Source organism: Anopheles gambiae, chromosome 3 (genome assembly GCF_943734735.2).
Source record: "Anopheles gambiae chromosome 3, idAnoGambNW_F1_1, whole genome shotgun sequence".
In the NCBI taxonomy this organism is placed as follows: domain Eukaryota; kingdom Metazoa; phylum Arthropoda; class Insecta; order Diptera; family Culicidae; genus Anopheles; species Anopheles gambiae.
The window spans coordinates 4,644,415-4,664,625 of NC_064602.1; the positions used below are offsets into that span (position 1 = coordinate 4,644,415).

Sequence of the window (20,211 nt, forward strand, 5' to 3'; positions counted from 1 at the left end):
CTAATTCACACGACACCAACACGCTGCTGATGTTGCTGTTGATGGTGTGGAAAGAGGGACATCGAAGGAAGTTGGGAAAAAGGATTGCTGCACCGTCTCGAAGGATGCTCGTGGGTCGGCTGTTCCTCTCCTCCCACTGCTGCTGTTGCTCATCAACGTGCAACGCATGGTTGAAACAGCTTCTACTGATTGCGAGAAGTATTATGTTGTTCCGCGTTGCTGTACGTAAAACGGGTTAAACGAGGATACGAGAAAGAGATTTACTTCCGACATTCTATGCTGTTTTATACACTCTTGCAAGTTCCTGTTTTTTTTTCAAAGGTATCTTTCAAGAAAGGGGTGGTATGGTTCGCACACAACCCCGACAGCATGTCGGAAATTGGACAGCATTGGTGTTTTATTATTTTTTATTGCCACCGCTGCTCCACCATCCCGAATGGCAACATTGTTGCCATTCTTAGTTTCGCTTTGTTTCAGCTTTGCTGCTCTCCGGTGATTTTTTAACTTCTGACGCCAACCATTACGGTGCCAACCGTTGTTTTGTTTGGAATAAATTGTCCGCTTCTTTGCTCTCCTGCGTTTGCCTTGGTTTGGTTGTTAAATCACAGCAGAAGTAGCGAAGGATACGCCACTGTAAGGATCATTGCCCTCGACCAAAACCTTTTCCCACTCATTGGAAGTGGGCCGTGGGTTGTCGTACCGAGATCCTTACATTGTTAAAATCGGTTGCAGTTTTGCATATCTACGCGTCTAGAGTGTGCCAGCCACTAAAAGACAATGGGCGCATAAAAAAGGTGACAGCCAACAAAAAAAACATCCACCAACCATTGCCATTCCCATCCCTTCCTGGGTAATGGCTCTAATCGGATAAATTATGCGTTATGACGCAGGAGGAGCCTCCCAAAGGGAAGGGATAGTCCATCATTATCCTTCCACCCGGTTGCCCGTTTGCTCGCTCCCGTGACCCATAACCGTGTGACACTTAACCGTGACGTTTTTTTTAAACCGTGACAGGGCGGAAAAGCGAGAGGGCAAAGGTGTAAAGGCGTGATCATTTGTCGCTCGGAGGGGCTTTTAATGGCGCACTGGGAGCTATATGCCCACAAAGGCTCAAACGGGGTAAGGGTAATTTGAGAAGAAGAGTAAAAATTTAAGATGAAGCAATAATCTGCTCTTGTCCCTGTTTTTTTTTTTCACCAAGAACGCTTTTAGTACATCCGCAACCAGACCTTGGGGCTGTTGGACCATGTCATCTAAACAAAGTCCAATTAACTGCGCTAAGTACTGTTGCTATCTTGCAGCCGAGCAACAGTACAAGAAAGACCCCCTCAAACCATATCTCTAACAATCAGAGGAAAAGCAGTCCGGTTTTACTTTTCTAACCCATTGTTACCCGCCCCTCAGTCTCTATCCCCTGCTTTTGATTGTCTAAGAGTTTCATAGAATGTCCGAAAAATTCACAACCAATTAACAGACCCACTGCTCGCACTTGATACTGACCAACTGGAAGGTGTTTCAAGGGGGTCGCTTTGTACACCGAACAATTCAAGGTCAGAGCTGGCCGTGGGTGAGGATGGGCTCATTTTTCATTCCTCGCTTGCACCCCGGGTCGAGAGGTTCCGGGACACACGGCGAGTGCTGGTGGCGGGTTATGCGAATGTGTCCATTGTTGTTTGGAGCACATGATCCCGTCCCCAGCCGTGCCCCCCCCCCCCCCCCCCCACCATAGGCTTGTTTCCAAATGTTCCATCAAACGCTAAATTTATTGCAACCCAACAAACGGCCAACCCTCCCCCTTCCTGCGTAGACGAAATGAATATCAAATAAAAACTTAAATAATTAGCATACTAATGTTCAATTAGTTCTTCACCTCGCGTTTTGTCTCCCTCGCGCTCTCTCTCTGTCTGTCTGTCTCTCTGTGTGTATTTTTGTGTGCGCAAGTGAGTTCATTGGATGATGCGCTTGCAGCAGGAGGAAGGGAAGAGCAGAGGTGGAACATAGTAAGAGGCAGGTGCCAGGGTCAGAACTTTCAATTAAAACCAAGCAACCAAGACTAGGCTCGAGCCCATCCCAGCTAGTTACTTCCGCACGGTTGCAGACAAAACTATTCCACAAAAGCACTAAAGTGGTTATTGCTTTGTCTCGCTTTACCTTTAGTTGGGCACGTATTATCTAAACTATTAAAATACCTTTACGCGAAGAATGCTACCCTCCGACCGGAGGTAAATGTGAACTTAAATTAAAAACACACACACAATAATTATTGCACATTTTAGGGCGTGTTTGATTCATATCTTTTATGATACTTTCGCGATTTTTAATTCAACAAAATGATCCACACCAAGATGGCTTTTATGTCTGTGGAATTGCGGTATTATTTTACTTCTAGCTATTATTTTGTAACCTCTTCTAGTTCAAAACACTAGAGAAATAAGGCAAACGCACTTCGCTTTAACTGGTTGCTGAAATATACAACAATCAAGTCGAATCTTCACCAAACAAAGAGATTCAACCTCTGCATTATGAAGCGTTCAGGTGCGCCTTAAATTAGTCCAAGTGCGCTATAAACTAGATGCACCCTCGGCCCATTTGCTGGGGGTAATTTTCAAGATAAGAAAATAAACCTCCCAAAAACTCAACGATGTTGGGACTTTGGGAGCACTGTGAAATGTGAAAAGATTTTAATCAAGCCCTCATTGAATAAAGCACTAAGCTGCGAAAGGGAAGCAAATAAGAAACGGCAATGGAATAATTAAACTAATAAATAATTACCATCAGCGCGTCCATTACTTTCCGGCTAGTAACTCCTACCGAAAACGAAACGTGTAAAAGCCCACGCGCACACTCGATCGAACCTCGATCCTTTCGACAAAACCGGCCCGAAGCATGGGTGCAACATACGAAGCAGCATAGAGGCAACCATCGAAACAGCAACGCAAAAGACCTTCCGACTGCTGAAGACAGCCGAAGACAGCTACTGCAACTCTTGCGTCGTAGTAAGTAAGATATTCCACCCAGTAATGGACGGGAGGGAGGAATTCAAAATTGACCGACCACATAATTTTGCCCGCTCAGCCCTGCGCACTTTTTTTGTTTCGTCCGCGGATTAGAAACTATTAATACAAACACACAAACCGCTCCACCACACAGCGGCCAGCTTTTGTGCCTTCCCCAGCTTATCTGGCCCGAGTGATCGTGACGGTTCGGTGGCTTTTTTTGTGGTATTGAGGTTCTGGCGGCACCTTCTGGCCGGAGTCACTTCAATGGCAGCAAACTACGATTGCCCTTTCGTACCGTGCGCTCGTTTCCATCCCCTCGGCATGTGTTACACTTATTTATTTTCATCTTCTGCACTCACGATCGTGCAACGAAAGGAAACAACCTCATGTGGGATTTGTTCGGAGGGGGGGTTTTTTTTTTTGGACCACAAGCGGTTTCTTTTTATTTTTCGGTGTTCGCGGGTGCGTGTCTGCATGAAGGACTGCCACCCGAGCAATGGATGATAGTGGTAATGGAATAGTAATTAGAAAACAAGTAACACGTAGCACCAACGCTGGCGAGCCTTTACCTAGCCGAAAATTGAACACACACACAACCAGTCGGTGTGTCGTTTGCCTTGCCTTGCACAGACCTTAATATGGTCGCTCGATTTCGCCTGTCAATCATATCGCCATCGCGTTTGATTTGCTCTTAGATCTAATTTAACCAGTCAGGCAGGCAGGCTGCGATGATGTGTTTTATTCGCCCGAGCGTGATGGGTATGGAGGTTTGTTTTTTTGTGTGTGTGTGTCTGTGCTCCGTTTGCTATGTTTGAAGGTTACAGATAATTATAAACCTACCACTACCACCACCAAAAAACGCGGATGCGGAAGGCTGGAAATAGATTGTGAAAAAGGTGTAATCGAATCAAAAATGCTTCGTTTTATTGTTTCATCTCCGCTCCTAATCAATCTGTGACCACAATCGGTTTTAGAGATTTGTAATCTATGCCTTCAGCAACCGTACCGATGCATCGGACCATCGAAAAACTCCACTCAGTGTCATCTGTGTTGGAATGCGCGCGGTACGAATTTCCACACTCATGCCCGTGTGGTTAACGACACACTGTACAACGGCATTTTCATTTTGATTAGGTATTCTTCTTTTTACCACCTCACACTGCATCTCTTTCTCTCTGTTGATGAAACAAATCCACCCTTCCCTCTTCATAATCTCCCTCTCTCGCTCTCTGTCGTTGGTACAGTAACTGTTTTTACTTACCATTCCGTTGCTGCTGCTGCTGCTGCTGCTGTTGATGTCTGTCAACCCGTTGTTGGCGTTGTGCAATGGTCGCTAATTAGTCGAGACTCGCATCGGGTTGATTAACATGTTACGGCTTGCGGATGGTCAACCGCGCCCGCATGCCGCTCCGCGGAAAGGAGGTAAAGGACGGGGAAGGGTCAAACCGAGCTCATCGAAGCGAGTCGCAATGTGTCAATTTGCCGATACGCTAAATGTCGTACTTGAGTGAAATCTCATTTATGCACCTGCACACTTGCGATGGGGTGGGAACGGGGAGGAAGAGGGTGAAACAAATGCACTCGCCACCCAACGGGTGTGATGATGATTCGTTCCGGAGCGACCTTTATGCAAACAGGGTTGAGTTACAATCGATTTAAGCTAATAAGTGAAGCTAAGTGTTCTTAATTTTCAATATCATTTTTGTTAAATTTTAAACCATTTTACAGTAATATTTCAAATAAAAATCATTTGAATTGGGCTTGAAACTTCTCAATTTGTATAAATTCCTTCAATTAAGTAATCTTATCATCCATTATGACTTCATTGTGCAAGCCCTAATCCAAATACCAGAACAATGCACCACAATTGTTGTCGACACTCGAGAAAAATAACGAACCTCACGATCACCCTTTTATGAGCGCTTGTACATCATCTACAGCACGCCGAGGCCGGCCAGGCCTAGAATTCTTCTAGCCGGGAGTGCCTTTAGCACCCAGCAAACATGGAGCGTGGCAACGCGCGGCTTAGTTTTATGACTTTTTAATAAAACACTATTAGCATGATTTGATGACCACATAGTGCGAGACCCGGTGCGGCTCCACCACTGTCCGTGGCTGTTGATGCTTTTATTTGTGCTGTACCTACTTCCCTCCAATGGTGCGCACAGTGGGTCCGGTGGGTTTCACTCGCTCGCTCACACACAATGCAGCTTTTGTTAGATTTAATTAGTATTCAAACTACAATTACCTCCTGTTTGCTCACGGACGAGCTCAAGACGGGCGGGCTCGGGCTCGGTGTGTCTTCCTCCTCTTGTGTTCCGTTTTGGATCTTGTCCTACGAATCCCAAGTGGCTGGGAGGGAGGGAAGGACCATTCATAGCCTAACACAACCTCAGCCACTGTTTCCATTACCGTCCACCCGTTAGCGCCAATGAGCGCTCTAGGCAAGCCATTCTGGCCGCACTTTGCCGTATCAATAACAACGTGTTTTTTCGCGCATACACGTCGCACTCGCGACCATCAAGCAAAAAGTTGCGAAAACCTTGGCCATTTTGCCCGGGCCCGGCTAAGGTATTAATCAATTAATCACGATCCATACACACGGGCACAGGCGGCTTACGCCGGGGGCACATGTCGCACATTGATCGTTTAGTTTTCTTTAATTTTTCGAAGCGAGTTGACTGTTTCTTCACTTTTTTTTTGCGCTCACCGGGTGCTAGTTGCGCAAGTAAATATGGTTCCCGCGTCACGTTTCCGATCCGTCCGACCCAAGCAAACCGTGCTAATAATGTTTCCCTCTTCTTCCACTTTATTCTCCTTTCCAGGTGTGTGTGTACTTTCCTCTTCTTCTGCGCCCATGGGGCCTTAAATTCCCTATTCGTACGACGTCCGCGGATGAAGTTTTGTGCCGAAACGACGCATTGTAAGTACGCAGTACGGTATGGACGTGTTTATTTAATTCCAAATTCGTTCCAAGCATTTTGGCAACTAAGAAGTGAACCGAACTTGCATACCAAACCTTGTTGCTGGCTTACGAACGCGGAACTGACAAAGATATTATTATTATTCACATTTTTATTCGGCTGCGCTTGACCTTGAGACATTGGACAGCGGTTTTATGGAATAAATTGGCCATTAAGTAACACCTAGCATATTGTCACACATCCATAGTGTAATGCTGCCATTCATACGATGCCATTTGGTCCTTAGTTCGCTGACTTGTACTTGACCATTGCGTCTGACCTGATAAATTTAATTCACTTTTTAAAAATCTGACCACTTTGATCCATTAACAGAACACAAACCTTTCTTGTGCTCTTAAATTAAAATTAAGTTACAAATGTTCATTCCTTGCAACCAAAATTAAGTCCATTACATCGTCGTCCGCTAGGAACGACTCCTTACAAAATGGAGTCTAAATTCAATTCATACCGCATCAGTCAACCGCCACCGACAGAAAGGACATCCACCAAACCAGCCAAGATCGACCGATAAGTGGTTTTTTGAAATTTGATTTTGTGTAAAAATAACTACACCGCAGCATCCATCCATCTAGGGGGTCAATTTCTACACACTTCTACACTTCTTTTTTGGTTTAAAAGAACCAAAAAGACACTCCACAACTCATTACTGGCCAGCAGCGTGCCTTTTAACCTCAATTTGAACCATTCCCCTTTTTATGGCGAACAGCGAATGCGTCTTTCGTCTAAATGTGTTTCATCCTGCTGTTGTTTCATCCTTGGGCCTTTTTATTCTTCCTTTCCTTATGCCGTCCTCGGAGGAGAAAGCAAAGCACTGTGTGGTGCAGTGTGGTTGATACATTTTCCATTAAAAACCCCAAGCTGATCCTGACTCTCGAATGTTATTATTACAATCAAACGCCGAAATCTTCATTTAATGTGTTTTTCTCCGTACATCGTCGCGTTTGCTGTGTGGCTGCGGGATCAACTAACCGGCAACGGGCAGACAACCATGGTAACCCATAAAACTGGACCCAAGGATCAGTGATGTGGCACGGGAAAGAAATGCCTTTCTTCCTTTTTTACTCTTTAAGGGAAGACAGCAACAGCGAGAGAGAGAGTGAGAGAAGCAATAAGCAAGCCCCTTCTTTACAAAGGCCTTTACAACGTACAACGAAAAAGCTACGAGAACGGCATCAGCTGATAAGGGAAATGTCCATCAAAACAGTGTGCCAGCTAGCAAAAGTGGCAGGCAACACATTCTCACCTAACATTAACCATTACAAGCCAAGATTTCTCAACCTTCCCACGCATTTCTCTTTCCCCTGCTTTCGGTGTATGACGCATTGACGTCGCAAGTGATCGTACATTGTCAGGATACGGCATACCGTCCGTCTTATGGCCTGCCAAGAGCTACGACTTTTGGGTTTTCTTTTTTTTTTACGACCGTTTCTCCTTTCTTCAATTCCATTCCTTTCACCCAATTTCTTTTCGACCGGCTGGGCTTTGGTTTTATTACCCATCGGTCCCTGTTTATCAGCGTCCCGGAGTCCACAAGACCACGTCCACAAAAAACATCTTCATCCCTTTGAACGGGTTCCCAGCTTTCCCCTCGATGGTTCTCGGGTTCTTGTCCATCTCTGGTAGCAGTGTCCGGTGAGTTTGGTTGTAGGAATGAAAAGGATCCTTCCAAAAGGATTCCAGATCTGGACGACAAAGCCATAAAAAGGACAACTACGGCTGAACGGCCGCCGGGAATGCGTCTTACTACAGTTATCAGTACAGTTGGATATTTATTTCTCCTCTTTTTGTTGCTGTGCAATAGAAAGATCTTTCTAAAATCTTCTCACACTAAATGAAGTTCTAGATAGCTGAAGAGTTTGACTTCTTACTTTTGATCTTTCAATTTCTAGGCTTAGGACCTATCACAGCAATAAGAGCATTTTAATGGTCAATGTTACTCTATGTATGAATCTGTCTTGCAGTAAAAGTAATTCTAATCACGTGATAACATATTCATCCGATCAAAGTAACAAAACACCCAACTAAACGACATGGCATTTGCGCACAACTCTTCCTCTTCGAGCAAGAGTAAAAATTTATTTTCCACTCCTCACTCCGCATTTTATTTCTCCATGCGATTGTTTTCCTATCCATCTTCCTTTATCACTGCTCGGCCACGCGCGCCACTGCAGACGACTCGCCAAGGGAAACTCATGCTCCCTTCTAGGTCTCGGTGGACAATAGGGGGCAGCAGAGTCTGTCGCCGTGTAGAGAGCGAGTGGGCCGGCAAAAAAACATGGATCCGGCAAAAATCTTCTACACCGAGCCTCGAGTCCGCCCGAGTCATACCGAGCAGCAAAACGGGTACGAGGTGGAAAGCGACCGAGAAATGGCTCATAAAAATTATTACTTTTCGGCCATAAACCACTCAGTGCTTTTCGGTGGCCAAAAGGAAGTCACCAAACCATCGTAGCGAGGAGGAAAGGACGGGTGTGTGTGCGTAGGGAGGGCAACATTTTCGAATGAACCCGACCGGCTAGGATATTTTTGCGTTCTGTCCGAATTCAGCATGAAAACGGGTGTGCAGCATAAAACGGGGCCAGCAGCAGCAGCATCTCGTGAAAAGCAGGCCTTTCCTCCGGCACTCGCTTGGACCGTAATAAAATTATCTTTCCCTTTTTCCCGATAAAAAGAAGGGGTAGTAGCGTAGAGGAGGAGGAGGGGGAAGATGGGGATTTCTTGCACAGGGTGTGCGCCTAAGGGACGGTGGACACGCTGGCTCACCACGCTCTGATGGCTGATGGTGACTGACTGACATAAAATTCCGCTGTCCCAGACAAATTGTCTCCTCTGCGTCTGTGTAGCGTGGTTTTGCTTTATGGCGCAAAAAATGGCACCAGCGTTGATAAGGATGGGAGACAAAGTGGGAGAAAAATTGTTTGTGTGTGTGTGTGAGTGAACTCCGCTCGAGCAGATCTAGAAGGGACGGGATGGCAACGCGGACGTTGGGGCAAAGGAACGTCGGCGCGACGGCCCGTGGCCGGTGGGAAAATATTGATTTAAAACTTTTTAATACTTTTTCACCAGCTAACACCATCGGAGAGTGTAAGCGTTTTGGTGAGCTGTCTGTGTGTATGTGTGTGTGTGTGTCGCTACCATCCGCTTTCCCCAAATCCTTTCCTCACGGTTCATTTTTTGCTCCTCCCAAGGCAAAAGTTTACATACGCCAGATCCGTATTTTGGTGCTGTCGCCTTTGACCTCTCAGCTTTCGTCAGCTTTTAGATGGGAGCGCAGTGGATGTGTGCGGCCATAGGTCCCACGGAGCGGCGAAAAGTCCACTTTTACAGCATCGCTGGCGTCGTGATTTATTACAGCTCGTGAATGTGAACGCGGGCACGAGCCGGGGAGCTTGATACGCTCGTTGCATACATGGACAGCAAAGTTTGTCGGAGCAATTGCTACGTTTTTTCGCTCGATTTTACTCATGCTAGACTCATGCGACAATGTGTCGTGACTGCAAGACGTGGTAGGGAAAACATTTCGAACAAAAAAATGTAGCAAAAGAGTCACCATTTCCAGCACAAAGACCTATTTTTATTAGGACGCCTCAAACAGTCCCTAAACAGCTACTAAACAGTCGCAAATGAGCAACACTTTTTGATTGCAACGGCCCGGTTCAGTTTGTTCACTTGAGCTTCTCACCTGCCTCACCTGGGTGGTGCAGGCAGTAGACAGATAAACACAAGTACAAGCTCGGCTACAAGCGCAGAAACCGCCAAAATAACCGCCAGAAAAAAGCCAGCCCGAGGTCGTCTCGTTACGGCGGTTGGTTGGGCGGTTTTGCGGTTCGGCGAACACACGCACAAAAAAAAAACATTCACACACACCCCCGTCGATGAAAAAGAAAAACCAAAACACAACCCTCACTCTCCACTCCACACAAAAAAAGTCCTCACAAACAACGGAAGGAGATGGGAAAAACTGAGATGAAAACGGCCGGTGGAAGAAAACAAAACAGAACGAATGAACGAACGAACGAGCGATGCTCATCCCGTACGAACGTGGGGCGTAGTAAAAGCGTAGTAAGGATGTGTTGTGTGTCCCCTTGGCCGTCTACCTTTTCCGCGGTGGAAGAATTGAGCCGCAAGGGCGGGAAAAACTCTCGGTATCGCTTAAACGCGGCATCGTTACCGTCACCTTTTGACCAGATTACACACCTTCAAGCAAATGGAGCACCCCCGTTCTTGGAAGCTCGCTGCTTCAAAGGTATGAGGGAGTCTGGGCTTCTGGGTAGTGCATAAAAAAGCAGCCGCACAAAAAAAAACGAACGGTGGAGGCTGATTCACCACGCAATTTGACGCGCACACCCCCGCACCGAAGGGAATTCCGATTCATGCGGTCTGCCCCGATGATGGCGAATACGATGACGACAGACACGATGTCGTCGACGGTCGATGATGCTGATGATGATGCTGATACTCGTGGGAGGGAATGATGGGTGATGAGATAAAATGATGGGCGAAAATATCTCGGCGGCCGGTTTGTCCTGGGGAAAACATTTTTCCCCCTTCCTCATCTCCTCGTGGCTAAACCGGCTTCCCCAGCAGCCGGAAGCAACAGCAAGAAATAAGCACACGCACCACGAACGGCACAACAAAAAAAAACGCATCAAAGCCTTCCCCCTGCTTGAACTTGAGTTCGGCTTGAGTGAAAGCGGAATAAAAATAAGCTAATAAAAAGAGCAAGACCAGCCCTGCAAGATCCAGCAGCAGTAAGGTGAGAAGCAGGAACTGCTGGAGGATTCTCAAGCACTTGAGCGCAGGGACGGCACCTTATTAGCTTAGCGTAGGGCAGGCGGTACAGGGATTTTACGGTGCGAACGCGATGTGGTTATTTATGCTTGTTTATGACGAAATGAACCACTCAAGCTCGATCCTGGCCGGCGTTGTTACTGCTGCGCTTGATCCTGACTGAGCAAGGTACGCAAACGGAACATAATCGAGTGCCATACGTCCGGAATAGAAAGCAGCAGTAGCAGCAGCAGAAGGTAGGACGTGTTTTGGGAGGATTTCGATTTCAACCAACTCGTCACGACTGGTGGGCTGGATTGTGCTGTCGATAGAGATTTTGCACTAAATTCTTTAGTGTCGTCTATACACTGCTAGTGGTGGCTATGTACGCATTTCTTTTTATTAGCCATTCCGTCCAAAACCAGACAGGCATGGCCGGAATTTCGATTTGCTTCCGGAGGGCTCATTATCCTTCCGAATTCCGTTTGCTGTTTGGCAGATGCTGAGGAGGTTTGGATGTTAAATAGTTTTAGTTTTAGTTTATGTTAGTTTTTGTGTTCAGAAAAGTTATAAGGTACTTCTCAAACTGTGTCATGACCCAAACAATCGTTTTCGTTAATACAATCAATCCAAAAACAATCACCAACCCAATATTGGCTAAATGATTCTTTTTTACGAACTGATTGTTGCGCGTGCTGTAATTTTATTGTCAAATCAAGCCACCTCCGATCATGCTCGAACTCTGCTTACATTTACACGCGACAGCAAATAAAGTCATACCTACCGGGTGCGCGGTCGGGCACACAACTTCATTTTTTCCTCATTGCAATAATGTCCGACCTGCGTGCCTGCCGTTTGTTCCTCCCACAAAATATAATCGGTTGTATCATTTATTTCGATTTTATTACACGCGCGCGCGCGTACCAAGCGCTCGTCAGCATCGAGAGCAGCGCACTGTCATCCGGGTGCCACCGGGCAACAAGCTTCAACCCCAATGGCAACCCACTTTTTTGTGGTACCGCTTGGTGGGAGGAAAATATCACCCAAAACTTTATTCCTTCCCCCCTCACTGCTCCGTTTTAGTAGTACGGCCCGAGCAGTGAGTTTATTATTCTGTACCCTTTTTCCTGGATTTTTGTTTTCCTCTTGTCCGTTGTCTTGCTTTGAGGAAGAATGTAACTTCAAGCCGGCTACCAAGTGGCCAGGACCGGATGATCGGCAGCGTGTTGGTTCCTTCAGGCGGGGCCAAAGTAAGTACTTGACAATGTGCCGTACCGCCGTGTCGCTGCAGACGACGGTCCCCGGGTGGTATGACAGTGAAATGTCCCCGTGCCCTTCCGGTGTGTAACATTCTGCTGCCGCATAAACGGCTCCGTTAAGGAGCGATGGTGACCGTGGGAGGGTGTCCGTCCCTCCGGGCAGTGTCGGTGTAATAAAACGCGAAATAAAATAAAACGTAATGTGTTGAAGTACGTACTAACAATCATGGCCTGAGCGAAACAACTGCGCGAAGTCGTTTTGTGTCGTTTTAAGATCCTCCAAAGTGTCCTGAGGCGAAACAGGGAGGATTTTGGAGCGGGAAGGTGGGGGAGGGCAAAAATAAAAAGGCAACTACTTAAATTATACACTTTGGTGCCGCTCGGGGATTTCTTAAAACCTGTCGAGCATAATGAGCTGGAAAAAGAAGGTGAGAAGAAAAGGTTCTCCACTTGTTTGTTTGCATTCTAGGTTCGACCTCGTTTTCCAAAAAAAAAAATTAAAAATGAATCGAATTGTTTATTCCACGGAAAAAGGCAGATCATTGTAAATAATCAAATATTTACCCAGTGCTCAATGAGCTTGCACAACGCACTTCTATCTACCATCCGCATCGAATAATGCGTCACCCCACCCTGACACTGCCTTGAAGGTCACACAACAAGAAGTTCCCAATTATGTGTCCTTCTCCCCACCGCCCAAAAGATGTGTCACTTTGAGCGACCATGGTGCTATGCTACCCGACAAAGTAACACACTGAAGAACGGCCCATACCCCATGTCACATGAGGTTTAATTGAATAATTCCCATCACCAAGCCAGCCACTGCGTCGTGTTCGTGATCGTGGGACGGTGGACGAAACGCCACACATCTGCACGCCACATTTTTTCTCAAGTGTTTTTATAGTGCACGATTGCACATGAGGTATTACACTTCATCTTCGCCCGCGCGGTTTTGGGATTTGCTCCGGGATATTGTTTTAAAAATGTTCGGTACCCCGACCCCTTTCCGTTTCGGTTTCATCTAATCCCCGGCACCGGCAGCAATGGGAAAAGGCAATGAAATGGAAGGGAGACCGCTTCTCGCTTACTCCTCAGCATCACATTGGGGGTTCGCTTTCCCGTTTTGCTCCTGCCATTGGGGGGGATGATTCGCTTACCGGCAGGAGCCAATAATAACAATAATCTTAAATCATCGCTGAGTGCTTAGCCGCGGCTGCTACAACATGTCTGCCTCACCCGAATTCTGATGGCGTGATGGTGATGGGGAGATGCGATGGGATGATGGTGAGCAGGGAGTGGTGGCTCAAGATTCTATTATTAATTCCTACCGTCATAGAGCGACGCGCAACCGTTTGAAGTACATTTACGCGCTTAATCGAGTGCTTCTTTTTTCTTCGGTTACGTGCGGGTGCGCTCTCCCGCACATGTGTGCTCGATGAATTCTGAGGGGTTTTAATTTAGCTGGATAAGCGGGAGCGATCGAGCGGAGTGGAAACGCTGTGGAACACATGAGGGAGAGGATGGACACAAAGATCCGAGCGGCGGGAGCTAATGCGTGGTTTTGCTTTGTATTTAAATACATTTCAATAATAGTGCAGCGTAATCGAAACACATTTCGTTGTTGCTTCGTCTCTGTTGCCCTCTCTTGGCGGGTTGGTTTATCTCACGGTACTGAGATTTTATTGGCCTGGTACTCAGCTGCTGGGCTTGGCATCAGTTCCTCTTGTTATGCTTTTCTTAATCTCTTTTATTCGTCAATCAATTTGCCACTAAAGGCGCGGGCTCTTTCGAGAGGGTTGCTGCAGCTTATCGGAGCAATCAGTAGCAATGAGTAAAGCTATTTGCTCTTACTGTTATGATCCAAATAAATCATCTTTTTTTTACCACATTTCTGCTTCATCGCCCATTTTTTTGCTGCAGTAGGGCTTTCTCCACAAAATGTAAACAAACCTCAATTCGATCGACGATTAATCAAAACAAGTACAACATTTTGATCGACCTCGATCGCCATTGCCCGCCAGCAGCAGGTTATGTTTAGCTTCACACTTGAGGAAGGGAAGTAAACTACGAAAGCCACACTCCCCTCCTTATACAAGATATTCATTTCACAACTGCCTCTCTGTATGTGTATGTGCATGTTATGCATGTGATCTTGTTTATTGCACGCTCCATGGATGTGATGGTGGCCTTTCTTTCCTATCGATGCCTTTTGCCTTTTTGACCACTTGTCTTTTTTTTTGTTCGTTTGGTATAAACCAAAATACGATCATCGGATAACCATCCTTGAAATTGTATTTTATTGCACTGCATGTTCACCCGGCTGCACCGCGCTATTGCATCCAATTTCATCACTCCCCCCTCACCTTCTCATCCTTCATCCCATCACAGTATTAGATAATTCTGCTTCGGTCAAGCTGTGTGGGGCAGCTGCAATCGGTTGACCGCTTGGTGGGTCGTAAAACCGATTTCATGCTCACAAACTTTTACAGCGCGAATCAAATTCGTGCACACGGAATACTTTTTCCTGCATATGTGTGTGTGTGTGTGTGTTGTTTTGTTCGAACACCGCCATCGTAAAACAATTGGAGGAAATAAAGCTAATAGAAGCCTCAATGACAGTGACGGCGCAACACAGCGAACCAGCGAACAAGATCGCCTTAAAACGCACCCAAGGAGAACGACGAACGATGATAGTTTGTAGATTTTTTGTGCGATACATTATTTTACCATTATAATGAGCGACCTGTGAAAATGGGCATCTAGCGTCTTACAACATCTGAGACAGTTTTGGTAAATGTTATGGGTTACACCGAGCGAAGATAACAACACAAAGGCGCTCATTTTCATCACTTTTTGAAGACGCGTAAAAAAGCCAAACCGAAAGCTAAAAAATCAAAAACTGCTCGTTGACCAAACTGCAATCATATGGTGTGAGCTGACAGTGCAATGAAACATATTTTTTTTCTGCTCTTCACCTTTGTTTTGTCAACTTTCCACTTGGCACGACACACTCGAGCATTAACAACCGACATTTAATTAAAACGATCATTTTATTTATTATTCCCAACCCTTTCCCAAGGGAAAAGTACGAGCAGGGCGCCTACCAATCAGCTCCACTTTTTCAATTGTTATAATGTTGGTGTTATATTCAATTTTTCTGCTCCCTCCCTCACCAAGGCACGATGATGGCTGGAAATGAAAAATAAATTTGATAAATGGTTGTAATATCGATTGGGTTTTGTAATTATTATCCATACCAATAGCAGCGCATACCAATACGGGCTTAATGATCGGTGCGAAAGCCACACGAACGGGCTGAACAATCGTTTAAAACCTATTGATCAAAATGGAAAATTTAAATGGATCAGAATAAGTGAAAACTCCCCACCCATTCCCAGCCGCTTTTTTCATGCACTGTGCGTGTGTGTGTGTGTGAGAATGGAATTGAACAACAAAAAAAGGGAATTTAATAAATAACCACATTAAATGCAATTGTTTCCAGCTTTTTTTCGCTCGCTCCATTTTTCATACCGCTAACAAAAACGTTTCTCCGCCTCGCTTGTTCCATTCGTTCTTGGTGGATGTGTGTTTTTTTATGTTGCGCACACTTCACCACTCACGGGATCGATTTTGCTGTGTCCTGTAATGAGTGGAAAACAAATAGCTCTTTTTTTTTTAGTATTGTTGCCTTACCCTGACCACACCAACCTGAGTGTGGCGTGAAACAATAACAACAACTACTAGTACATCCTCCCGCTCGCTTTTCACACATAATTTGCCCTCCATTAACCCTGTTCCACTCCACCTTCGATTAAGTGATAATCGCATATGCTCGCTAACCATGAGAAATACGCCACCACACACCGACCACGTCATGAAGGCAAATAAATTGGAAAGGAAAAAAAATCTGCCACTACTCAAGCGAACTAACTAAAAAAAAGCCTTCAAATGAGGACAGCAAGGGGAGGAAAGGGGTTGAAAATTAATTTCAATATTGAAACGATTGTATGGTTTATTGAATCGAATAATGGAATCCTGCGGTGTGATATTGATGAGTGGCGGTTGGCGGTTGCCGGGAGTGTAAAATAGCTGCCCAGTGAGCATGAGGATCTTTGGATCGTGTTTTTTCTTCTTCTTTTTCCTTTTTTTTGTCATTCCTCCTGGTGAGAGATGATTTACCATTTTCATCGCACACACACACACCAATGCCACCCCCAGTGCGGTCGTATGGCTTTTGTGGCTCAGCTGGCCACATGTTGAGGTCAAGCGATTCAGATGCCTTTTCACACTGCGACATCGGGATTAAAGCGGATGACGAATGATGTGAGAGGAGTGGGGGATGGAAAGGAGTAACGAACATGATTTAAAAGATTTGTACACTGTTGCAACAGGTGATCGTGTAAACACACACGCACACAATGTGAAATTAAAGACAAGGAAGGGTTTAATCGTACGGAGTTAATTGCAAAAGCATCTTAAAAAACATGTTTTTACTGTAGAGGTTCACTTTCAAAAGCTCCAACAGTTCCATCACATTCCTCGAAAGGGGAAAGTGTGAACGATATGAACGTTATCACCACCCGGTTGCGCGCTCTTGCCTATGCTTTATGCTCGCTACACATTACATCTCTTTCTACTGTACTTGATACGAATAGACAGAAACACAAAAACAATTAAAAAATAACACTTTCCTCAAAAAATGCCTTTTCTTATCGCTACAACGTAAAGACTTTCCTCGATTCAGCTATGAATGGGCTCATTCCACCGTGTACGAAAAAAACTGATCTGCTGCTCTTCCAAGCAGCACTCAGCCTCATTATTTGATCAAGTATGTGTGTGTGTGTGTGCGTTTGCTTCGGTTCAAGCGGGCATTAGATGTGAAAGTGATTTGCTGATTGTTTTTGGACACTCACATCCATATTCAGCCACAGGGGCTCGTGTTAGCTAACTATCCACAATGGTGACGATTTCTTCCCCTCTCTACCCCCTTGCGCACTGAATGAATCTTTTCCCCATACAAACAAAGCACACGCACACACACCGGCAAGTGATAAACGATGCAAAGATGCGAGCTGCTGACTTTTCGGACTGTCGCAATCAAAGCCGTTCGGAAATTCAGGTGCTCCCCTGCAGTGCGCAAGGTTCATAGATACAATCTAAGCTCACTCGCTTCTTCTCCAGTCCCTCTGACACCTGTCCGTTTGAAAGCGCTCAGGAAACGGCGAAGGTAACCACGCAAAACACACGCTACCTTACGCTGATTACGTTCAAAATGGCAGCTTCTGCGGGGCCCTTCTCCATGCTGATTACCGGTGATGGATGTAGCCACTCTGTTACTTTTAAGTTTTTTTTTGTCAAAACCAAACATCACGTAAGACATTTGCAAACAGTTTATTTTATTGCAAGTTTAGCTACTTCATGCTCGTTATCCACGGTTCCATTATCCGTGGAAGTCGGCATGACTCCATCCCCAGTGCCCGTTTTGCTTAGATGCACTGTCCGCGCGTCTTGCTGGTTCGATTAATTTTAGTTAACACACACACCCATACATACTCACAATGTGTGACATGAGATGACGAAAAGCATCGAAACGAACGGCCAAGAAATGTGTGAGATTTAATAGGTAATCTCTCCCCCTTTTCGAAACTTCCCCTGTTTCGCTGGCCGTGCTTTTGTGTAGGGGGGAAAACTTTCACGACGCGGCAACGTTTTTGCTTCCACCGCAGCGCCGATACTTCACGCTGCGATTGCGATTGCATACGGCAATCGGGATCGGGTAAAGTAGCTTACGCAGCCGCTCGCCTTTGCTTGGAGGATGAATTTAATTACTTGCTTTAGATAATCGGCTTCCATTTCCTTTCCAAAATTCGCGGCTGCGGCTTCGTGCGCTTGGGGCGAGCTCATTTCATGCACTATTCATTTCCTTTTTTCAATCGTTTGTGTTTGTTTAGGCGAAATTGCTTGATTTATTGAATCGTGTGCCACCTTGGTGCCACGGCGAAAAAGCTATTTTTGATTGCGTTTCCAATATGGGTGGGGTTGCAGTGCGGGCCAATAAATCTTGCGCTCGTCTTAAAATTGTCATCAAACGAGGCGCAACTAAATTTAGTAGTAATGCGCACCAACCACTACTCACGGTGATAGAAATTCCATTTTTTTCTAATCCAAACAACACACAAACTCATGTTTCTGAAAGCGAAATCACCACTTGTTCTTTTTCTCTGATTATTTTCAAACCCTCCGCAACGCTTTCCCATCCGACGGATCGAAAATCGGACCACGTGATGGAACCAGCATTCCATCGAGACCGTCCAAACCAGCATCCTATCCATGCTTAGTTTTATTTTTAAGCACATACATATATTTTATCCGATTACCGCGTCAAAATCGTGCCCCGAGCCGTGATGGTGAGAATTTTTTCGGCAATACAAGTGTACGGGCTAAAGAAAAAAAATGCGCACGTCCGGAAGCCGGAGACCGTGTCCTCTTACCCGGGCAGAAGAAGTCCCATGCGGGGGCTACTCAATCGGCTCAATCGGCGGACGGGAGAATTTAACGCGAATTGAATAATTCTCCGCACTCCGCAAGCGCTGGAGAAGGGCTGGAAAGAGAGCAAGTGCGCGCGGATTGTGCGCACCAGGGGAAGGAAAACGCGCAACGCCAAGCTTGAGACACGTTGTGCGCGCGCGTCGGCGTTGCCATGCATATGTGCGCAAGTAGCTCCGGCGCCGGTTTTGCGTCGGGTTTGCGTGCAAGTGTCGCCATGCGGATGGTTTCCATTAAGCCCCGAAAGTGTTTGGGATGGGCCAGAACGGTCGTGGTTTAATTAAAATCCATCCCTTTTTTTGCTTGTTGTGATCGAGCCATTATGGGAAAAGTGACTTGCACCACGAGGAGATAGAAGAGTAAACAACGACGAAACAATTTTACTCAAGATGGAAAACAGCTGTGAACAGCGTGTCGCGAACATTCGGCTTCGAATGTGTTTACTTAAGAAAAAATTAATATTAGCAATCCAACGCAATGCGCAAACACTAGTTGGAAATCCATTTTTCCAGAACCAATTATTACCCTAATAAGACATCATTTCCTCTCTTTCTGATGTGTTTCCACTGATCTTTACCACTCCTTTCTGGTCGATGCATAGCGATAAAGAATTGGCGATGAAATTCGTAATTGCATTTTCCACCCACTCCAGCCCATGCTCCCGCTCCACACTCTTTCTCCTCATCAGTTACGTCACGTGCGCTCGTTCACTTGCACTTGCATGGCCTCCGCAGCGACCAAGCAACAACAACAACGACAAAAAAACGCCCTCCATACCACTAAGCCACCGTTATTACTGGTAATATGCAGCGATTAAGCGTTATTTTCTCTAACAGCGCAAACGGCCCCTATGAATCATTTAAATATTTAATCTTAATTGCCATTATCATGACTATTCATTGGTTGGAAGCGATGCATCGCGGTACTTGCGGAGGTGGGGGGGGGGGGGGGAGGAAAGTGGTCTAATAATGTTTCGTGCGGCAAAGTTTTTAGCATAAAGCCCCGTGTAGTGAGGCAGGTGATGTGATGTTCGCCTGGGTTTCGGATGCCCTTGCCGCCGGTGGAAAGTGGGCGGACAGACGAAAAGGGCATGAATTTATGATTGCAGCCGTGCAATGGGCTGGGCTTGTTAAACTAATCCCTGCCCAAGGTTTGTCTGTCCACTTGTATTGCCGTTTCTTCGGTGAAGCTGGCTAAGCAAGCGAAAGGAAGGAAAAAAACGACAACCTTAACTACAACGATCACGAGCATCAAGTACGTTCTATTATTTTGTTCCGTTTACCAGTTCGAGAAGTCGTTCATCATCGGGAAGACGCGAGCGGCGGCGGATACAACACACACACACATGATCATCTTTGCGCGGATTAGAAATTGCAAACTCTCCTTCTCTCTCCCTCCCACCGGTAGAGAAATGCTTTCGGAGGTCTCTCGGGGCCAGTCACAACATAAATAAAGCCACACTCGCACACACACACAAGACAAAGGCAAGAAGAGACAAATCGAGAGGCTAACGAGACCGAAAACCAGCGGGCAGCAGCATTTGAAGCTATTTGAAATGATTAACTGCAATTTAGCGATCACCGTCATCCGCCCGACCGTCCAGCCCGGGCGTTTTGTCACTCGTGCAACCTCACCGACCCCACGCACCTTCCC

The 20,211-nt window shown here is 46.0% G+C and overlaps 1 protein-coding gene across 7 annotated transcripts in view; it reads left to right on the plus strand.

The window, feature by feature from the left end:
• Nucleotides 1–20,211, plus strand: part of LOC3291640 (protein abrupt) — a 109,725-nt gene that overhangs the window by 18,109 nt on the left and 71,405 nt on the right. Inside the window, exon 3 of one of the 7 annotated variants that reach the window (XM_061653641.1) lies at nucleotides 5,825–5,922. The exons of the other annotated variants lie outside the window; for them this stretch is intronic. The gene's annotated coding sequence lies outside the window, so the exon portion shown is untranslated. The remainder of the gene's footprint in view (nucleotides 1–5,824; nucleotides 5,923–20,211) is intronic. 7 annotated transcript variants of the gene reach the window in all.